The sequence below is a fragment of the Amphiura filiformis genome, chromosome 10 (genome assembly GCF_039555335.1).
Source record: "Amphiura filiformis chromosome 10, Afil_fr2py, whole genome shotgun sequence".
Lineage (NCBI taxonomy): Eukaryota > Metazoa > Echinodermata > Ophiuroidea > Amphilepidida > Amphiuridae > Amphiura > Amphiura filiformis.
Genome location: NC_092637.1, coordinates 37,298,412 through 37,322,960, shown reverse-complemented (window position 1 = coordinate 37,322,960; position 24,549 = coordinate 37,298,412). Strand labels below are relative to the sequence as shown.

At 38.9% G+C, this 24,549-nt stretch overlaps 1 long non-coding RNA gene across 1 annotated transcript in view; it reads right to left on the bottom strand.

The window, feature by feature from the left end:
* The window catches only part of LOC140162810 (uncharacterized), a 92,504-nt gene that overhangs the window by 17,972 nt on the left and 49,983 nt on the right, over positions 1-24,549 (bottom strand). The window contains exon 3 of the long non-coding RNA XR_011860350.1: positions 21,336-21,457. This is a non-coding gene — a long non-coding RNA (uncharacterized lncRNA). The remainder of the gene's footprint in view (positions 1-21,335; positions 21,458-24,549) is intronic.

Sequence of the window (24,549 nt, the reverse complement as noted above, 5' to 3'; positions counted from 1 at the left end):
TTCTTAAACCCCGATACATTTGTACATTCATTGAATGACCTTTGAAGATTTGGGTACAAAAACTCATACTCTGCAACTTGAGGTCAAATTTTGCACTAGTATAATGTAATTGAGGTTATTGGACTATGCCATTGGGATGAGGCTATTGTGGTCCATAGTGAAATGGAGCCTTGAAGATGATCACATAAATATCATGGAAAATAGGCAAGTGGGCTTAGTTCAATAAACAGCTCATTTGACTTTGATCAAATTACAGACACTAGGATCCACAACATGCTCATCTATCAAGGCACAGTTCTTTAACCCTAATACATTTGCACATTCATTGAATAACTTTTGAAAATTTTGGGTACAAAAACTCATACTCTGAAACTAGAGGTCAAATTTTGCACTATGATTGTTTAATTGAGGTTATTGAACTATGTCATTGGGATGAGGCTGTTGTGGTCCATAGTGAGATGCTTTGAATATTTGGAACAAACAAACGAACTTTTACTCCAAATATTGATATTACCTTAATAATAGCCTTAAATTTATGTTCCTTCCATGGACCATGCTGAGAATTTTGATATATGGGCAAACATTACATTTTGACCTGATCAAAGAACATGCTGAATGTTAAACAATGACAAATTGTGAAACTGTCAACAGAAATTATTGCAGGGACATTTTCATTTGCCTAACAAATATTTCCTACTTGTTGTCAGGAAATTTAGTTTCTAGAAGCAAAACTGCACAAATCATACTCAAGATATCCCATTTGCCTGATACCTTCCAACCAGTTTGTAGAATTCACTATTAACACAATGACATTGTGTGTAACAGTGTAAGCTATAAGGAATGTGCTATTCCAGAAAATAGACGCACACCCCTGTAGAGGAGTTCGGATTTCCAGAATTTTTGTCTAGTCATGATAGTTGTAAATCCAGTGTGTCTAAAGGCGAACAAATCCAGCACAAAAATAGTTCAAAATCAGAAATCGTCAATTTGAGAGACTCATTTTGACAAGATTTTTCATTCATTTAATTACATTTTAAGTTTTTTTTCCAACAACATTGGCAAGTGGAATTCCGGTCATTTTCAGAAAGCAAACTTAAAAATCTAAACATTCTTTATTTTTGAAAAGTTATTCCTCTACATGGTCACAGGGGGTGTGCGTTTATTTTCCGGAATATCCCAAAGTATCTCACATATCTTAACCATTTTCAACAAAGTCTCAATTCTAGATCACACCAATTTGCAGGTCACATTAGCACAGAAGTGCAATGCTCCTGATTCAGCTCAAAAGCTTTTAAAAATACAATCAAAGTAACATCACTATGGTAACAGTTAATACAGAGTACAAAATGTATGTCAAAGTTATCATGTTCTGTAAATTGCAGGCAGGGTGTTACTTTAGTGACTGCAGTTTTCCATTGCCTTTACTTTCGTCGCTCGGATGACATAGTGACATAATAATGAAAATGGCCACTTTGAGATAATTGCATTTGAAGTTTTTGCAATTTTACCCATTCATACCTCGATTAAAATGTCCCCTTTCTTTGAATGGGTATGAAACAATAGATATTGTTAGGCCAAGGAAAGTCCAAAAAATACCGATAAAAACTGGTTATATTTGCAAAATAAAATGATGAATATCCATTTATTTTTTGTGGAAAAATCAAAATCAAAACATACATTTTGCTGTCATTTTACCTTGCAGACTCTTTTTAATATACTTTTGTATCTTATTTGGGCTAAACATCCATCTTCAAGTGAGTGAGCGGCAAATAACAACACATTTTACATGCGTGTTAGTCATATTATAATGAAAGGCAGAAAAATAATGAATAATGAAAATGTTACCTCACTTGTTTTCAGAAATTATGTGACGGGAAACTCAAAATTGACTGTTAGGGGCCTTATGTGGGGTCTGCTTCTCCTTCTAAATCTAAACAAATACCCGGTACTCAATACTCAATAAAATCGCAAAAGCGACATCTAATTGAGAAGAATAATGGCCTACAATGAAAACACAAATATTTATACGTGATTACAGTACATTACAATACATAGTGCAGTTTTGAAGTATTGAATGCTACAAGACTCTAGAACAGAAGATGGGAGGCTATTCCACTCTGATATAGTGATATGGTATTTGGAAAGAAGCTGTATTTTTGTACACATTTGATGGACCGGAACTTCAGAGGATGATATTGTCTAGTCCTTTTATGGTCATTCTGATGACCTTGATTTTCCAGAAGCCAATCACATACGTGAATGGCCGCGATATCACAGCGCGATGCAAAGAAAGTTGAACAAAGTTCAACACTCATCCATCGCAGATGAAATTTCCACTGCACGATGAGAATTTTCAACGCAGAGGACATAAAAACCTGGCTCAGATTTCAGTTTTAAAAGCATCGCATCGTGCTGCGATGTGAAGTCTGAATTGGACTTAATTAAAGGAAGATTTCGTGATCCTAGCATCCTCTTTTTATGACACTAGAGTACCTGTTGCTGTGACGGCACTGTAGCTGTACGTGAGAGCACCACCAGCATCAGATAGTGATGCTGTTTGACCCCCAATGACCCCATATGACCTGTGACCCTAGATGACCTTGGCTTGATCCCCTTTGACCTTTGATGACCTCTGTTTTATTTTATACATCCGTTTGAAATTTAGAAATCATTTTCAGCTATGAATGCTGGGAAGACATTGCAGTCTTCGCTGGGAGTGGTGAAATCTTCCTGTTCCTGTCATATTGAGAATTCGTTATACCATGTTTAAGCCCTCGTATCAAGGATTCCACCTACCAAGTCTGTGCCCGATCGGACAAAGTTTGAAATTTGACCCCCCCCCGTAATGCCCTTTGACCTCGGTTGACCTCAATGGTATTTTATGCATATATTCCCCTCAGTAGCAAGGATTCCACCCACCAAGTTTGAGCCCGATCGGACAAAGTTTGAAATTTAACCCCCTCCATAATGACCTTTGACCTTGGTTGATCTCAATTTCATTTCGGGCATATATTCCCCTTGCATCAAGGATTCCACCCACCAAGTTTGAGCCCGATCGGACAAAGTTTGAAATTTGACCCCTCCGTAATGACCTTTGACCTCGGTTGACCTCGATTTTATTTCGGGCATACATTCCCCTCGTATCAAGGATTCCACCCACCAAGTTTGAGCCCCATCGGACAAAGTTTGAAATTTGACCCCTCCGTAATGACCTTTGACCTCGGTTGACCTCAATGGTATTTTATGCATATATTCCCTCGTAAAGGATTCCACCCACCAAGTTTGAGCCCGATCGGACAAAGTTTGAAATTTAACCCCCTCCATAATGACCTTTGACCTTGGTTGATCTCAATTTCATGTTCTGGATATACTACGCCTGCATTAAGTATTACATCCACCAAGTTTGAGCCCGATCGGACAAAGTTTGAAATTTGACCCCTCCGTAATGACCTTTGACCTCGGTTGACCTCGATTTTATTTTGGGCATACATTCCCCTCGTATCAAGGATTCCACCCACCAAGTTTGAGCCCCATCGGACAAAGTTTGAAATTTGACCCCTCCGTAATGACCTTTGACCTCGGTTGACCTCAATTTTATTTGGGCATATATTCCCTCGTATCAAGGATTCCACCCACCAAGTTTGACCCCGATCGGACAAAGTTTGAAATTTGACCCCTCCGTAATGACCTTTGACCTCGGTTGACCTCAATTTTATTTCGGGCATATATCGCCATGTATCAAGGATTCCACCTACCAAGTTTGGGCCTGATCGGACAAAGTTGAAATTTTGACCTTTGACATTGACCTCCGATGACCTTTAAAACTACCCCATAAACGTGGAATGCCCGATACCTATCTATATCCGAAATATCGAACGATGCGTCAAGCTTGCCGTAAACGCATAGCCGGACAGACGGACAGACAGAGCTTACGATTTTATTAGTACTAGTGCACCTGCGGTTGTGAGAGCCCAGATGCTGTGAGAGCACTGGCATGATAGCGATACTGTTTGACCCCAGATGACCTTTGAACTCGGATGACCTTGGTGCAATTTTTTCATGCTCCCCTCAGTCATACGAAGGATGCCACCTATCAAGTTTAAGCCCAATAGGGCAAAGTTGAAATTTAGCCCCTACATGACCTTTGACCTCGGTTTACCTCAATTTTGTTTTATGATATATTCCCTCGTATCAAGGATCGCACCCACCAAGTTTGAACCCGATAGGACAAAGTTTGAAATCCATGACCTTTGACCTCGGATGACCTCCATATAATGTTTGTCATGCTCCCCTCATATGAAGGATTCCACCCACCAAGTTTGAGCCCGATCGGACAAAGTTTGAAATTTGACCCCTCCGTAATGACCTTTGACCTCGATCAACCTCGATTTTATTTCGGGCATATATTCCCCCGCGTATCAAGGATCCCACCCACCAAGTTTGGGCCCGATCGGACAAAGTTTGAAATGTTGACCTTTGACCTTGACCTCCGATGACCTTTAAAACCACAGGGTCAACATGCTTTTCCCAATACCTATCCATATCCGAAATTTCGGCTCGATGCGTCGAAGCGCGGCGAAACGCATAGCCGGACAGACAGACAGACAGAGACCGCTTATTATTTAAGTAGTACTAGTTCACCCGTTGCTGTGAGAGTAACTGATGGCAATGCTATTTGACTCCTGATGACCCTTTTGACTTTTTGACACGTTCTCCTCATATCGAGGATTCTTTCTACCACTTTTAAGCCCAGTTGGGCATGACCCCATATGACCTTTGCCCTCGAGTGACCTCGGTTTGATTTTGTTCATGCTCCCGTGATATGGAGAATTACTTTCACCAAGTTTTACCCGAAATCAGGCGAAGTTTAAAATGCAGCCCCTGGATGACCTTTGACCTCGGATGCCCTCGATTATATTTTTACGTGTTCCACTCATATCAAGGATTCCACCCACCAAGTTTGAGCCCGATCGGACAAAGTTTGAAATTTGAACCTCCGTGATGACCTTTGACCTCAGTTGACGTCGATTTTATTTCGCGCATATATTCCCCTGGTATCAAGGATTCCACCCACCAAGTTTGAGCCCGATCGGACAAAGTTTGAAATTTGAACCCTCCGTGATGACCTTTGACCTTGGTTGACCTCGGATTTTATTTCGGCGATATATTCCACTGGTATCAAGGATTCCACCCACCAAGTTTGAGCCCGATCGGACGAAGTTTGAAATTTGAACCCTCCGTAATGATCTTTGACCTCGGTTGACCTCGGATTTTATTTTGCGCATATATTCCCCTGGTATCAAGGATTCCACCCACCAAGTTTGGGCCCGATCGGACAAAGTTTGAGCTTTTGACCTTTGACCTTGACCTCCGGTGACCTTCAAAACCACCCGGTCAACATGCTTTTCCCGATACCTATCCATATCCGAAATATCGGATCGATGCGTCGCAGCGCGGCGAACGCATAGCCGGACAGACAGACAGACACACGGACACACACACTTCGCTGGTTATTTTAGTATAGTAGACTAGTGCACCTGCAGCTATGAGAGCCCTGATGCTGTGAGAGCACTGGCATGATAGCATTTCTGTTTGACCCCAGATGACCTTGGTGTATTTTTTTCATTGCCCCCTCATACAAAAGATTCCACCTATCAAGTTTAAGCCCAATAGGGCAAAGTTTAAATTTAGCCCCTACATGACCTTTGACCTCAATGTTATTTTTATGATATATCCCCTCGCATCAAGGATTCCACCCACCAATTTTGAGCGATAGGACAAAGTTTGAAATCCATGACCTTTGACCTTTGACCTCGGATGACCTCCATATAATGTTTTTCATGCTTCCCTCATACGAAGGTTTCGACCCACCAAGTTTGTGCCCGATCGGACAAAGTTTGTTATTTGACCCCTCCGTAATGACCTTTGACCTCGGTTGACCTTGATTTTATTTTATGATTATATTCCCTCCTATCAAGGATTCCACCCACCAAATTTGGGCCCGATCGGACAAAGTTTGAAATTTTGACCTTTGACCTTGACCTCCGATGACCCTCAAAACCACATGGCCGACATACTTTTCCCAATACCTACCTATATCCAAAATTTCAGCCCGATGCGTCAAGTGCGCGTAAACGCATAGCCGGACAGACAGACAGACAGATAGATACACAGATACACAGACAGATAGAGACCGCTTATTATTTTATTAGTATAGATAGATAGATAGATATTCACGAAAAAATCTTATTCCCAAAATTTCAGTTGATTCCGATTTTGCGTTTGCGAGTTATGCATGATTATGTGTATTACACTGCTCCATATAGGCCACTGTGTGTAATTTCGTTCTGGTATACCAAAACGAAATTCAAATTTGACGATATTTTTGCTAAACAAATTAATCAGTCATTATAATTAGGTCAAATTTGGTTATCGTATAAAATTACATCACTGATATAGGAGGCTATATCCTACATTTCACATAGGCAAAAAGCAAAACAGCTTTTGCCAGTTGGACTAGTTGAAATGAAAATAATGCATCTTTACAAATGGCCCCAAAAATGGGTCAATCTCTTTTCTATGGTCAAGAAAATAGGCCATTACAATGCCCTAGTGTGTAGTATTCTCTCGGGCTAAATTTGACAATGACCACTCAGGTAACACCTCACCCACCTGAGTTGCAAGCACAGCCAACATACAGGATCTCAAACATGTCCATCTCCAAAGTCACAGTTCTTTTATCATAATACGCTTGTACAGTCATAAAATGACCTCTACATGAATTGAGAATACAAACTCATACCCAAAACTTCAGGTTAACTTTTCAGCTATAATTGTTGGATAGAGGTTAATCAACTGTGGTGTTGGGAATGAGGTTAATGTGGCCCATCCAGTAACACCTCACCCACCTACATGCACCCTGAACTTTAAATCAAAACTTTTCATCAGGAAGATGAGCAAAGCCTCTGCTATGCTTGGTCAAGCTTTAGACAGTCCTGCCGCCAGTGGGCATGGAGCGGATGTCCCCCACATCCATCATGGTCAAAAAATCCTCTCAATTTACCCCAAAATACTCCCAAATCTCTAAAATTCCACCAAAATCACTGACAATTGGCCCAATATCACCCACAATCGGCAAATCCACAAACAAAATAACACCAAATTTTATGCAGCACCCCTCGAAAGGCCATCAAATTTGTAAAAAAATATGCCAAACACGGTCAAATTTTTCAAACATCCACTGGCCCCAAAATATTTCCTGGCATACAGATCTTGACACATAAGGATATATTAAAAGCAGTTTAAAGATCAGATTAAGATCAAAATAAATATCTCGCACCTAAAGAGAATTTTTGAGACCCCCTGCCCACTGGACATGCAAATTCTCTCTGTTGGTATGCAGCTGTGAAACGTCCTATATCTTTTCAACAGTAGTATAATACAGCACTGCAATAAGAGCAGAATTTCATAACTTTGCGATCGATACGTGGACCAGAAATTTTTCTTCAGTTCACATTTCCTCAAAACCTGACTTTAAAATAGCATTGTAAAGCCCGATCCTGACTCCACTTCGCAGCGCGATGCGATGATTTTCAAACATCGCAGCATCGCACGATGAAATTAAAATGTACATTTTAATTTCATCGCGCGATGTTGCTATGTTTGAAAAGCATGTGAGGTCTGCATTTCCTTTTAAGGTCACTCTACCGACCTTTATTTTCCAGCAGCCAATCACAAGTGTGCACGACTGCAATATTGCAGCACAATGCGAAAAAGTTGAACATTTACCAACTCTATCGTGGACTGAAATTCCCACTGCGCGATGAGAATTTTCACCGCTGAGCTCGTAAAAACCTGGCTCAGATTACAGTTTTTATAGCATTGCATCGCGCTGCGATGTGGAGTCAGGATCGGGCTTAAATGTAGTCGCGATGTGAGCAACATACAAACATGAGCCATAAGGGGAATGTCAGTTCAACAGGTTGCATGTATTAAAGCAGAAGATGTACATATGGTTCATACCTCCTCCCTTCACATATGCCTTAAGAAATATGAGATGCCCAACTTTTTTTTTACCATACTTCTTCATATCGCATCCTGATCATGTAGAAATCTGTCCCTTCATTTAGACTGACAGGTTTGAGTGCATTAGAATGTCATCTAACCCTAAGGCCATGGGATAGATTGGCATTATCACAAATCCCTATAGCCTGTCTAGGTACAACCATGTGTAGATACTACATCTACCCCAGCATGCATTGCAAATATTGTCATACCCGCTATGTCCGTCCAAATCCTCAAAAACAGGTAGCAATGGAAAATGTTAACTAAAACCATTTTTACAAGACTCTCACAGAACACAGTGATTGGCTGCTGGAAAATCAAGGACGGTAGAATGAATTTAAAGCATGATGCAGACTCCACATACGGGCTGCGATATATCATGGCATTCGACTATGGTGCGAGAGGTTGCGGGTTCGAACCCTGGCGGTGCCTAGTAAGCTAATTCTGATCATAAATCACTGCGCTTTTTTTTATCATTGCAGTACAAATAAATTTCATTGCGAGATGCTGCGGTGTAAAAAAGCATCATGCCATGTTGGGAAAGTATTCCTTAAAAAAACAGGGATGGCGGTCCCAGATAGGGCGTCCAAAGATATGGGTAGTGAACACTACACAATGTAATTATTTATGCAAAACATGATTTTTGCAGAAACATTATTTTGTTCATTTTCAGCCAATTCGACAAGTTGACCTCAAATAACCTTTGACCTCAGTATGTGACCTTAAACACTACCATTACATGGAAGCTCCCGGGGGAAGCTCCTATGATACAGCTTTGGCTCAAGTTTGGTTGCAACTGGATGTAAACTGTTCATGTGTGACCAGATTTTGAATTTTCAGCCTATTTACAAGTTAACTTCAAATAATCTTTGACTTCAGTATGTGACCTTGAACACCACTACTACATACAAGCTTCCATGATGCAAATATGGCTCAAGTTTGGTCAGGCCCGACGCAGGATTTTGTTTGGGGGTGCTGATTTTGAAAAAGTGGTTTTTTTTTTCCCAAGGGGGGGGGCAATTTTGTGAAAAGTGGACTTTTTTCCCAAAATGTTGACAATTTTTGACCAAAAAAGCGTAAAAAACCTCGATGCACCCCCTGCACCCCCTCTGCGTACGGGCCTGAGTTTGGTTGCAATTGAATGTAAACTTTACATGTGAGACCAGATTTTGTATTTTCAGCCTATTTACAGTTGACCTCAAATGACCTTTGACCTCAGTATGTGACCATACTCACAACACATATAGTGCAACTATGACACAAGTTTGGTTGCAATAGGATTTAAATTGTTCATATGAGACAAAAAAGCCTTACATAATTGTTGACGGACATACTGACGGACACCCCGACTGACAGACGGACACACAACTCGTGATGCCATAAGGTTTTTTTCCTTTGGACGACCTAATAATAAATAATTTCAAATTATCACACACAAAAAATAATGTCACCCCCATGCAAAAATATATAAGCAAAAAAAAAAAATATTACAGGACGTCCCAGATGCATGATGGGAATGGCAGACCTTAGTCTTTTAGTCCAGTCCTCAGCTTTCAATGGATTCTATGACAGGAAGATATTGCACACCTGCCCACATCAACTGAACACAATATCTACAGTTTACAGGCTGTTTAATTTCACACTTTCTGTCATATAATTTACCACTGAGTTAGATATTACTTTATCATTTATACTGATGACTTGATTATTTTGATAGGCTAATATGTGATGGACAAACTTAAAAGTTCGCAATTATGAATGTTACAAATCAGTGCAGCTTTCCTAAATAAAGGTGAATTAAAATTGGTGCAAATTTACATACAGGTTTTTTTCTTACTTTTTTCATTTTTTTAAAGAAAAGAAGCAATTTGCAATTTTATGCTGAACTTTTCCAACCTTGTCTAGTAACTATCTCATCACACTAGGCACATCTTTTTTTGCTTTTAAGGAACATGGTTCTCGCCCGGGTTCTCGAGCAAAAACTTGGTGTTATCGGCCGTGTGAATGCTCTTGAGAATTCCAATCCCTAAGTTTCAGTGCCCCAAAATTTATCACCAAGAAATTGAGGGGATTTCGCGATTTCCCCGAGTGATGCTCGAGTGCCATGTGAACGATACATTTTACAATTCTCAAGTGCTGAGCTTAACCTATGACCCTGTTTTAATTATTCATTAATTCATGGAACAAGTGTTGGTCACCCTTTTGCCGGAATTACCTTTTTAACCAGAGCTTTTTTAACTAACGCGATTTTGCCAACTGATGGCGCACTAACTGGGTCCCAGACAGTAATGGATGGTGTTTCAAGCCTTGGTCTTTGCATAAAAACGACATATTCTACAACTTCAAGACTTTTTAAAAGTTATTATTGTTGGCTATTGCAGATGAGTGGTTGATATTAAAACACACAGAAAAGCAGGTTTTGGTGTCCTTCCCTCTACAAATTGATTGGAAATGGATTTTAATTAGGCAAAGTAAAAAATAAAACATGTTTCTCGTCCAGGTTTTGGAAAAATAGGAGGAAGAGGGGCTTTTTATTTTTAATTGAAAAAATGCCCTAAATTGCCCTATTTAGACGCTTTTTATCCTTTTTATAGCGTAAAGATTAGAAGCTGAAAAACATGAAGAGGCTCTTTTTATTTTGTTGTTTTGAGAAGTCAACCCCTCTGGTCATCACAAAACACTTCATAAATGCTTCTAATACTATTGTAAAGGCTTATACAGGGTGTCCCAAAAAAAAGAGGCCCCTCATTGCGTCCTCTTTTTCTCCTATTTCTGAGAAGTTGATCAAATGTATTTTGGTATCTAAAGAAACCTTAAATCGTTAGCTTTAATAAACCAAAACAATTATTTCAATCGGCTCACAATTTTTGAAGATATGCCCTCTTTAAGAAATGTACCCGTTTTTCACTCTGTCCACGGATGAGGTTTGGCTACATCAAAGATTTAAACGAAACACATGGTTAACGCGGCTGTGTACTCTAGCCATTGTTTCTTTCTCAAAATTGAGTTTTTATGATATGTTTGTACCTTGTTATGTTTTTTATAAATACAAGGAATGAAAATCCAGATTTGTAAACTCCAACTGCAATATTTTAAGGATTTTATTTCACTATTCCACTCGTGTTTGAAATTGAAAAGGAAAGAAAATCTTTGTTGTACCAGCAAGGTACACGCACGCAACAACTCATCGCGTTGCGTATCGCGCAATTTGTTAACGCACAAATACGCGACGCATACGCGACGCTTATCTGCATGCGCGGCGCATCTTATGGAAACACCACGGAAGCACTGATTTCACAAAAACCTAGTTGTCAAATGGCTCCGTTTTAGCTGATAAAATGTGGGTCTTTTCAAGTTCTTTCCCCCGATTTAAATATCAAGTTATGAATGGATTTCGCTCAAACTTATCAAGGGACTGTGGATTTACCCGATGTTCACGTAATATAAGTTACAAAACGAAAACTGTCGATTCTCCTGTGAGATTCGATGAAAGTGCAAAATGTGACCACTTTAAACTTCAACGGCCATTATTTCAATGTTCATTTTCTCGGTAAAATGACGATTTAGGTACACGATAACTCAATAAATACAGCATCTATAGGTAAGCAAATATGATCATCGTAAAAAGCATGATCGACTCAAGAAACGTTTTTCTCATTTTTTTATATTTTGGTCTATTTCGATTTTGGGCATCATTTTGTGCAAATAGGCGTTTTGAATTTTAAAAGTTCATTTTGATGCCTTATATGGTCAATATCTCACAAAATAAGGCCAATATCAAAAAAATAAAAATAAAGTTTTTGGAATGGAGCCTCAAGATTGAGCTAAAAACAAAATAAAATATTTTGGAAAGAGTGTTTTTTTGCTATGATGTACCTAACAAATACTGCCAAAAACTCACTTTTTTGTGATTTTCTTCAAAATTGTTGTTGTTACCCCAAATCTGTATTTATATTAAGATTTATTGATGTCTTGCCTTCATAAAAATGTATACTTTTATATGTTTTTATGAATAATTACAAAGTTATTGCACTTTTACTACATGCATGTCTGAGAGTACACAGCCACCTTAATGACATGGATAGATAATAGCATTAGGCTTGGGAAAGCATTCACTATAAGCGAGGATCACCAGCTAGCTTCAAACATGTTCGCAACCCCGTATTACTGCTGCATTCGCAAGTACCCGGCGCGCAAGGATGGTACGCAACGTAATTGATGCAATGAGGACTAGGGCTGAAACCTGCATTCGTCAAGGAGGCAACCAGGTAGAGGGCAGAGCAGCACAGTAAACTCACTTCAAAAGAACCAAAGACAAACTAAACAGCCCTTTTCAGGGCTACCTTTTATTCCAAAAAGAGAAATGGCTTATGTTGTCAATAAAAAGAAAGCAAGAAACAATAAAGTAAGAAACATAATCAAACAAAAAGGCATAAAATAACCGAGAAAAACACAAGTAATTGCAAATTAATGACACTTAACAAAATCCATAACCCATAAGCCCACCGGTAAAGCCCATTCCCTAAATAAAGTTGTTATTTTATAAAGGTATCAACGAGGAATGTTTTATATTCATGCATGGTATATGCACTTTTCAATCTTTGAAGTAGCCAAACCTCCTCCGTGGACAGAGTGAAAAACATACCAACAAATACTTGATCAACTTGTCTAAAATAGGATAAAAAGAGGGCGCAATGTGGGGCCTCTTTTTTTTGGGACACCCTGTATGAAGAAGTTGCAACTTCTCCAGTATCTTTACTAAAAGTTATGACAGAAAGATTGCAAAATAAAAATAAAAATGCAAAATCTTCAAAAAAGGAAGCGGGAGGGGACGAGAAACATGTTTTTTTTTTTATTTACTTGGCCTTAGTATTCTAGTTTTGTCAAACTAAAGGAATATAACAATTTAACATCTATAAAAATGCCAATCAACAAGAATCAAGCTCTATAAATATCTGGCAAAACAGATCATGACATTCTGTTAAATTTTTCAAATCATGGTAGCACTGGAATTTTTTTTAAGACCTTGGCCTCGCCAACAGTTATCTGTATGCATGTTCAGCACTTCAAACCATAAAGTTACTTATCTGACTACAAGCTACTACATAACCTGCAGGTAAAATTGATTACACTTGAAAAATCTAGGGATTTACAGGGCTACCCTGGTAAGATCAATACTTGCAACCAGAACCTAGAGCTCTAATTTGCCGGTTTTGCATCACAGAGGATTTCGTACAAGCTCATCCATCTGTACAAAGTTCTTTAATCCCATTATGCTTATATACACACATTATGACCTTTGAATGTTTTGGGTATGAGAACTCATATCCCACAACTTGAGGTCAAAGTTTGATCCATGATTGCTAGATGGAGGTTATTGAAATATGTCATTGGGATGAGAGTAATTTGGTTACAAGCGCAAGGTTGTAGAGAGTGATAGATGGAAAAATGGATGCATAGTATTGGGACTGAACAAGGATGTGCAAAGAGAGAAAGAATAAATAAACAATATCAATTGAGTGATCAAGTTACGAAGCAAACTTGATTAAATTTTCTTCCCCTACGTATTTTCATGTTGTCAGAGTGCTGAATGTATAAAATGTTATAGTTTTCTACACCTGCATGACAGTTTCTTATGATCCATACTGATCCCCAGAGCTGTGAGATTGAGCACTAAAGCCATAGACAACCCTAGCAAATCCATACCAAGTGCTTCAATGCAAGACAGCAATTCCAGTATACGGAATTGAGCTCAAAAATGTTACAAAACTTCACTACCTTACACACTCAAAGTGGGCCTCACTGCCTGCCAATGCTATGAACACAGTTTCATATCAGTTTCCCAGACTATGACCCTGTTCACAATTTTCTTCTTTCGACGAACCTCGAACGAAGATTAAAAATCGTTTTGTCCTAATGTGTACGCACTTTTCTTCTTTCGACAAAGATTAAAATTGCTTTGTTCAACGAAGCTAAAAAGGTTGTTTCGACGAACGAATACTTTGTTTGACAAAGCTAATTTTGTAATGTGTACGCTCGCTTCGTTCGACGAAGGAAAGTGATCATGTGACACTGACAAGTGACCTTCGCCGGCTTTAATAATAGCCGGGCGTTAATAGCTTCGTTTGAGCTTCGTTAATTTGCATGAAATGTGTACACAGTGCAATGTCTTCCTTCGATCTTCGTTCAGCATAATGTGTACGCATGCTTAATTAGTTAATTAAGATTAATTTATCTTCGTCGAATGAAGAAATTTTCTAATGTGAACAGGGTCTATGACACTAAAATACAGGGGAATATGGTTCAAATGTGTGCCATGCTGCCGGAGATCCATCCTATATACCCTCCACACCCTAACACTAACCCTAACCCAGTAACCTAACCCCCCAGACCTAACTATAAACCCTCAAGTATATATCAGAGGGCTGAGCTTTCAATATGCTAGTGAGTGTGTGTACTGCTCAGTGCCAGAACTAGGTAAGTGCAATAGCTGCCCTGTGAACATTTGGGAATTTATACAGAGTATATTGTACTCATGGAGCTATTAAAGATGGAGAAGAAATAGATTACGTAACGCATTGAAACCTTGTGCCGATTTGAAATCTGACAAGCTATTCATCGAAAGGTACCTTTTGTTTGGGACAAAGGGCTTCCGCCATTAAATCGGTAAGCTGACCCGACAGTGTATTAACGCTTTACCTAGCAGGCTACTGTCAATAAGTGATCAAACGAAAAGGCACGTGAAAGCGACGCCTGGAACGAAAAAGTACCTTTTGTTACCATAACACACAAGGATGTGATTGAGTAGCCGTAAGCACAAAAAGCACACATTAGCCGCTGAGTACAGTTCGTGATCACCCCACTGACTTCAGGTGCTTCATTTAAATAAATTGAATGTGCTTGCTGAATGATACACATCAAGGCTGCCATGTCTACATGTATATAGTACTGTATAATGGTAATAGCTATACGTATACATGTAACAAATAATAAGAATACCGGTATAGGCCTATATAAAAGTTGTTTCACAAATTGACATTTTATTTTATTTTAAGAAGGAGAATGTCATAAACAGTGGCGTACTGAAGGGGGGCAGCTCTTCTGTGAGAGGTAAGGGATTAGGGAGGAAGAGGTGAAAGAGGGGATATGAAGAATGAGAGGGGGATTGGAGGAAGAGAGAAAGAGAGAAAGAGAGAAAGAGGGAGAAATGAAGAGAAATAAATAAATAGAAGTAAATAAATAGAAAGATAAGAAAAATGATAGGAATGAGAGGGGACAAAAAGTAAGAGGGGATGGAGAAGGGAAGGGTGATAAGAAGAGGGAGTGATACTTCAAGGAAAGATTAAGTACAGAGAAAAGAAAAAGGAATGACAAAATGTAGGCCTTATAATAATTATTATAGAAACTAAACACAGCCCCCCCACATAGGCCTAACGCTAACAGCACTATAGGCAGCCATTCGATGATGTCAATGCCTTTATGCGTTACGTATTTAAAACGCCCAGTCAGATGTATTTTACACCTGCCAAGCACAAGTCAGCCAATTTCGAGAATTGGACGTTGAATGTACACTCTCATGAATATTGATTGGCAACATTTTCAAATATGTCAGCGCTCAAATCGGACACAATAGAACAATAGACCATTCAGTGCGTTGATTGTACTCATCTACACATGGCTATTGCACTTACCCACTTCTGGCACCGAGCAGTCGATTTGACTGAAGATGACACATTCAGCATCCTCACCCACACATCCCGTATTCACCTTTACACCAAGACTCCAGCACTAGGGGTCTCAGCTGTACATCTCAGTATCCACCTTGACAGTGAGACCCCTCGACCCTCACCACCCCAACCCTTTCCACAGGGGAGAGAGTCTCAGCTGTACATCTCAGTATCCACCTTGACAATGAGGCCCCTCACCACCCCAACCCTTTCCAGAGGGGAGGGGGTCTCAGCTGTACATCTCAGTATCCACCTTGACAGTGAGACCCCTCCCCACCCCAACCCTTTCCAGAGGGGAGGGAGTCTCAGCTATACATCTCAGTATCCACCTTGACACTGAGACCCCTCACCACCCCAACCCTTTCAAGAGGGGAGGGGGTTTCAGCTGTACATATCAGTATCCACTATCCACCTTGACAATGAGGCCCCTCACCACCCCAACCCTTACCAGAGGGGAGGGAGTCTCAGCTGTATATCTCAGTATCCACATTTTCACCAAGACCCCCCAGGGGAGGGAGGTATCAATCTTTATTAATCTTGGAGGAACTGTTTCTAAGTATTGTTTTCCAATGTGTATTTATGATACCTGACACAGCTACTATACTGTAAGTGCTGCAAAAAATATCCCAGAAATGTCAAAAACTTGAGAGAATCCCTTTAGTGTGATGTTGTAAAGAATTGTAGGAATTTGCTGTAGGGAATTGCTTATTCTCCCATGTCCCCAAGAAAACCACTACCCACTTGCACTTACCTGGAGCTGGATTCAGTGCAGTGCAAATATTGGCCAAACCATTACATGCAGAGTTGAAAAAAAAAATTCAACCTGAATCGTGGGCCAAATAATCGAAATGCAGTCTGATTTTTCTCTATTAATATAACCATTAGTTTGTATGGGACAGGAAACTATGATGTTTTCTTAACCATACATGGGACAGGATATTGTCATAGGCCGCAGTGAAAATTTTCAAAAGCCACCCATTTGGGCTACCAAATTGTGGGTTTGGCAACCCTAGTTACATATGAGGTAGAACTTGATCAGTTCCCTCGGATTGTCATGTCCAACAGGACAGGGAGTTTGCGCCCTGGGGCTTGCGCTAGCGCAAGCAGAGGCACATAGCGCTGATTTCAAGGCGCACAGTCCTTGTAAGAAGAGGCACATAGCACCGACATCGAGGCTGAAGGCCTAGGGATTGTGATGTCCAATTCGAGCACTGATACCAAGGCACACATCGCCGAGATGAGAAGAGGCGCATAGCGCTGACATCGAGGCTGAAGGTCGAGGCCCAGTGCCTCAGATTGTGGATATGGTAGTACAGGGTGTATCAAAATGATTAGTACCCATCAGTTTTTGATATTTAATGAAAAGCCTGCTTCTTCTAAATGCAACATTGGGTTTTGTTGAAATGATCAGAATGTACTGTTTTAGGACCCTTTATAACAATAATCTACTAATTAGGTGGATCTTATGTTGTATTTTGATGTGAAAGTCTTGTTCATAATCCCTGGAAACTGATGGGTACGAATCATTTTGATACACCCTGTAGTACACCTTGTAATTTGTGCTTGTGTATTATGGGTAGTGGCAGAGGCTCTATACTAGAAATAAATATGAGGTTGCACAACTTGCAACACTATGAGCCAAAATTTTATCAAGAACAAGCCCAGGAGAATAAGCCCACTCAAAGACTTGCATAACACCCATTTTGCCCTATAAAGTTGAAATCTAATTTTGACTTATTCACTATCAAATTCAGTGCAGATTTTCGCATAGACAGGTCCAATCGATCAGTATTTAATTACGTCTCCAAAGCTGCTAACTTGAATTCTTTCAAAGAATTTTGTGGGAATGATTTTAATTGTCTACATAGACTTCAAAAATTGACACGAATCAAATTTTTGTATGAGAATCTTTATGAGAATCGATTTGCAGATTCATGTTGAAATTCTAACCCTGTAGAGCCATGGGTGTTCAAAAACTGGAGCATCAGAACCTTGAAGAGCTGTCCTCAAGGGATGATTGGGTAAGGGGGCCCTGAAAGCAACGCATAATTATGGCAATTTATTAATGATTGCTGCATCAGCTTGCATCATCCCCCCTGGTTAAGTTGACACAGTTTTAAGCATGTTAAGTACTGTTGTTGATAATCATAACATTGCTGCGCCAATTCAGAATCTGTGTATAACACACTGATCGATTTGAACTTCAAGGCAGATCAATAAGCTTCATTTATTGCATTGTACAGCTAATACTTGTTCAATATGTGCGTGACAAATAGAGAAATGAACTTTGGAGTAGATCTACCTGATAGTCAAAAGAAGGGACAGTATAATTTTGCAAAATTGTGCAAGCCTTTGTACATTTCAATTAAATTTGGATATAGCCCATCAGTCCAAAGGGTCACTTGTCAGTAATAAAGGGTAAAGGTTAAGGGTTTAGGGCATTTTATGGTAGGATTAGGGTTAGGGATAAGCATGATAAGGTTAGGATTAGTGTTAGGGAACAGCTTAGGGTTAGGGTCAGAGTTAGGATTAAAGTCCGGATTATGTTTATGGTTGGGATTAGTACTAAGGTTATATTAGGGTGAAGTTTAGGGATAGGGTAAGAGTAATGATAAGGGTTTTAAGTAATTAGGTGTCCCGGCTAATAACCCCACCGACTATCAACCCCTAACCACATTTAGATCAAACATACACATACGCCAACAAAATACAATTATTTGAGTTCACATAACCACCATAATGTGGACAGTTCGTTATTTGAACAAGTGAATGTAAAAGTAAATTTGAAACACAAAAGTTCTGTATGTGTTCCAATATAAATAGGTGTTCTAAAGGACGGCATTTCTAGAAAGGTCACGGCATGAAAAAAGGCAAAAGATAGTATTGAAAGATAGGTATGTTAATGCTGTGAAAACATTGCCAGGTGGAGCAAAAAACGTGAGTAAGACGGACATTGACCCCAGATCACTAGTTTCTTAGAACGGACTATAAGATGCAATGAATTATACACCAATACAAATAAACCAGAAATACATTCAAATTTGAGTGGGAGTGCCTCTGGCAAAATTAATTATACTGGTTTTGGTGAATTAAAAAGAACTTTTAGAACCAAGGCTCTTGAATTAAAAGAGCTTTTATACTAGTCAAAGAGTTTTAATTTCTTTTAATGTGGAGTTGTGATTATCTGAGTAAATGAGGACTGGTTTCAGGTTAACCATACACATGATTGTAGCTGAACCAAATCTAGAATTGTGGCAACTCACACACTAATCGCAGTCTGTGGCATTCACAAACTTAGCGAGCGCATAGCACGCACCCAGCCTGAAGAGCTGGACCAAGCGCCCAACCTCTCTAGATAGTAAGCAACAGAGCCTAAAAGTTGCTGATGCAACCTCTCTGGATAGTTAACTTAAGCAATAATCCTGAAAGTACCGGTACTCACACACACTCAAAAGTTTGTCTCATGCAATCGATAGCATAGGTGCAATCAGTAGTACTCAACATTTTCACTCCATTTTACTTTTAAAAAAGAAGGAAATGAATTTCATTATTTCTAGAAAGTATAACACCCGCTTTGTGAAATTTCTTTGAGGTGGCTCAGACTAGCTGACATCAATAATTAAAAAAGTTAATTTTTACTTTTGTTAAATTTCTATGCTAAACTGAAAGTTATCCTAAACTTGTTTTAAGGACAGTCCTACTACATGTATAAACAAATTAAAAACGCTAAAAAAGGGTAATTTTGTAATTCAGTCATTCATAGCACTTTTAAATTACAAATAGCTGGGGAGTCTTGTATCAACATAGTCTACAGTGGCGACAACAAACTGCAATAATTACAGTCACATTACAAGGACTTGTATGTAGTTGTTACCATATCTGTAGTACTACATGTTTAACACCTACATAACAGTTTTTTAATTGCTCCATCTTCCTACTTCAATCTTAACACTTCTGAAACACATTCAAGACAAATTAAATGTCCATTCTTAGGAGTTCCTCAATTGAGATAGTCTACAGTCATGACAACAAACTGCGATAATTACAGTCACATTTCAAGGGCTTGTATGTTAGTTGTTACCATGTCTGTACTACTACATGTTTAACACCTGTATAACAGTTTTTCAATTGCTCCATCTAGTTACCTACTTCAATCTTAACACTTATGAAACACCTTTAAGACAAATAAATGTCCATTCTTAAGGACTTCCTCAATTGGGATAGTCTTAAGTCGATGACAACAAACTGCGATAATTATAGTCACATTTCAAGGGCTTGTATGTTAGTTGTTACCATGTCTGTACTACTACATGTTTAACACCTGTATAGCAGTTTTTCAATTGCTCCATCTACCTACTTCAATCTTAACACTTATGAAACACCTTTACAACAAATTAAACGTCCATTCTTAAGGACTAACTCAGTTGGGCTATTCCATTTCAAATCCACACCCCCAGGTAGAAGATTTCGCTACCATCTCAATTACAAGCTTCTGCTCAATTCATCTGGAAATTTTTGCCAGTATTATGTTAAATTACTGTTGAAAATTGTTAAAAATAAAATTTTGGCTGAATTTTCGACATTTTGGCCTCAAATTTGACAATTTTGTTTGAAACCGTCCACTTCTTTTCTACTTTGATGGATAAAACTCAAGATTAATTTTGGTTGGAATTCCAAAATCTTTAGGGGCATAGTTTTTAATTGGAACAGCCCATTACAAGAAAGTAGAAATGATGAAACACTGGTTGCCTTCAGATTTTCACATGTGCTTTGTAATGAATACACCCATTGCTAACGACTGTCTCCACTCACACACTCAACACACCTGTATTCTTTAGTTTTCCCATCTCCATTTATAGTAAGGATAATTAAATTTAATTGGGTTTATATGATCAATGGATATGTGGGCAAGTTGTTCAGATTATCATCACTTTCCGCTCCTTTTAAAGAAAGAATGGAAGGCAGGAAGGAAGGCAGGAAGGAAGCTAGGAAGGCATGAAGGAAGTTAGGAAGGAAGGAAGGAAGGAAGGAAAGAAGGAAGGAAGGAAGGAAAGAAGGAAGGCTGGAAGGAAGTTAGGAAGGAAGGAAGGAAGGAAGGGAGGAAGGGAGAAAGGAAGGAAGGAAGAAAGGAAGAAAGAAAGAAAAAGAAAGAAGATGGAAAGAAAGGAAAGAAAAAAGAAAGAAAGAAAGAAAGAGAGAGAGAGAAGAAAAGGAAAGAAAGAAAAGAAAGAAAGAAAGAAAAGAAAGAAAGAAAAAAAAGAAAGAAAGAAAGAAAGAAAGAAAGAAAGAAAGAAAAAAGAAAGAAAGAAAGAAAGAAAGAAAGAAAGAAAGAAAGAAAAAGAAAGAAAGAACAAATGAAAGAAAGAATCAATGAAAGAAAAGACACACACACAAAACAGAAAAGGGAAAGTTTTATAAATTTCCATTTTAAGTTTAAAGAGTGCTATGACTCTTGCCAAATCAATTGATGTTGATGTGAATTAACTTGTTACAATCCAATATAACTCACATAGCAAGAAATAAAAGCAAAAGTTATCACCTCACCTGTGAAAGCTGTCCACCTGTGATCATCAAAGGATGAGAGAGACGCCGACCGGCCGGCCGAATAAATCAGTATTATTTCACCGGGCACATTCCCAATAGTCACGCACAAATATCCGCTCCTCCTATACGAAATAAATGACAAATCAAACAATCAAGTCAATTCCTTCCGTTTGAACGATCCCGTCACATTCGTCAAAACTTTGATCTAGATATTGACAAATCAAGTCAATCCCGTTCGTTTGAACGATCCTGTGATTGCATCAAAACTTTGGTCTAGAAAGAAAGATGCTCAGCTCAGTTTATGCAACTTGTTCAGTGTAGTAAATCAATGTGGTCTTGTGATTAAACCCAACTGAATGATTACCTGTCAATTTTGTCCACCGATATGATTGCTCCACACGTAACGTACTACGTCCAGGCTGAGCCTCCTATCCTATTAATAGCTAGCTGCGTGCCTCGTATGTACACCGTGGCCAAGTAGGCTACCCAGGGATGCCTAGTGAAGGGCTAATTCAAACCTGAGGCAAAATACTCGACACTACCCACACTGAAAAGAACCACTTGTGAGTGAACTGAGCGGGAAATAAAAAAGTCAATAGAGATATCTCCGTTCACTCAGCTAGCTGCTAAATTCTCCACACTTTTCACTCTAATGCTGAATTAATTTGTAACACGTTGGTTTCACCTCCACCATCACCACCACTCTATGTGGTAGAGTCAATAATGGAGCGTGCCTAGTTTACAGAATGTGTGTGTTGGAATGGGAGACTCAACTCAATGCAGGTGATGTGTGGATAGAACCATTCATATTATAGGGGTGAGCCTTTTACAGGATTTGATTTCAGGGGAATAACGTGGGCTTTAAAAATATGCATAATAGAATCAAATGTTTACATGTTTGCTGAGTTGCATCAAAAAGTTATATATTTTCATTTTAATTTTGAGCGTTATTAATTTTGTTTGCCTTTCTTATTCAAACATTAGCTTTCTTACTTTCTAATAACATAAACAAATAAGAAAAATAAATAAATGTCCTGTTTAATAGATAGAATCCGGTGGGTGAAAAATGCCAACTATGATATGCGCTATGAAAAAAACCCAAGTATTTTAGCAATAGAATACAATCATAATGTAAATATACAACATAAGTGTCTGGCTATGTTTTCAGTGACCTTCTTGGTCAATTCATTTCTTAACTTACAACAACAATCTTTGTCCGAAGAACAAACAAACAGTTCAACAACCTTAATATGTATTTACTGATATCATTGATATAAAAACTTTCATTTGTAAGGACTATTTCTTTCACAAAAATGACAATTGACCATTTTGCTCTGTGTACTGAGAATGCACAAAACATGCTCACACTGCCATAAGCACTCGCACCTATTAATTGTACAAATCTGCGTTTTAATGTCATATTTAAATGGCTCGTGGGTATGTAAAAATTTCACATGTGCAAAATAAAAGAAGTATCATCTGTATTATCTTTCACATTGTTTTATTATGATACTAGTGCACCTGCGGCTTTGAGAGCCCTGATGCTGTGAGAGCACTGGCATGATAGCGATACTGTTTTACCCTAGATGACCTTTGACCTCTGATGGCCTCGGTGTAATTTTTTTCATGCTCCCCTCATACGAAGGATTCCACCTATCAAGTTTAAGCCCAATAGGGCAAAGTTTAAATTTAGCCCCTACATGACCTTTGACCTCGGTTGACCTCAATTTTGTTTTGCGCATATATTCCCCTTGTATGAAGGATTCCACTCACCAAGTTTGAGCCAGAAAGGACAAAGTTTGCAATCCATGACCTTTGACCTTTGACCTCGGATGGCCTCCATATCATGTTTTTCATGCTCCCCTCATACGAAGGTTTCGACCCACCAAGTTTGAGCCCGATCGGGCAAAGTTTGAAATTTGACCCCTCCGTAATGACCTTTGACCTCGGTTGACCTTGATTTTATTTCACGATTACATTCCCTCCTATCAAGGATTCCACCCACCAAGTTTGGGCCCGATCGGACAAAGTTTGAAATTTTGACCTTTGACCTTGACCTCCGATGACCTTCAAAACCACATGGCCAACATGCTTTTCCCAATACCTATCTATATCCAAAATTCCAGCACGATGCGTCGAAGTGCGGCGAAACGCATAGCCGGACAGACAGATAGACAGATAGATAGATAGACAGATAGACAGATAGAGACCGCTTATTATTTTATTAGTATAGATAGATATGGGATACCAACATATGGTACAAGATGATAAAATTATTTGTGATTGCGATTAATTTCAGTCCAAGAGTGTTTATAACTGAACTTCCCTGAACTGAAACACGCTCGTGATAATCATGTGACAAAGTTTGAGAGAAAGTTGTGTACCTGAATTCCATTTTAATTCCGTATCAGAAATAAATCTTATTTAATATTTAAACATTTAAAAATCATCAACATTAAAAATCATCACTGTTGGAAATGCCAAAAGACTTTTTTAAATATTTACTTTAAAAAAAGGCATTTGCAAGTTGAATTTTCTTCAAATTCAACCTTTAATGGGGGGGGGGTATGTGGCAATTTAGCCACCCACCCACTCCCAGATTCAACCCTTGATGGGGGTAGGTAGCAACGCATTTAGCCACCACCCACCCCCAGATGTCTTTTTTGGGCCACCAGAAAGCCATTTTCTAAACAATGGAAATGATTAAAATTATCCATAATAATGATTTTCCCCTAAGACAGATATTGTTTCAACCAACAAGCTGAAGTTGCTTTGTGCATTAAGCTTTTTTGATGTTTGGATCGGTTTGGGTTAATTCCTCATATAGGAAGGGAATTAAGGTGTAATTATTAACCCTAGCATCCCAGGTGCTATTTGGCTAGGGGGAAGGAAAGAAGGGAGGAAGAAAGAAATAAGAAGGGTGTAACTTTTTTTCTTGGGTACAATTTTGAACCAAATAAGACCCCTTGGTTGCCAGACCCTTGAAGAATGGGGATAGCACACCATAGGGGAATATCTTGGCACTTAATCGCGGATTATATATAAATAAATTGTATTTTGAGAACTGTCTTGTGACATCTCACCAGAAGAATCACAAATTATTAATCCAAATTATATACTTGTCTACTTTCTTTAACACACAAAATATAGACCAGACAGGTAAGTCTTCATTTCGGCATAGTGGTAAAAGCCTAACAATTCCGCCGATTACGAG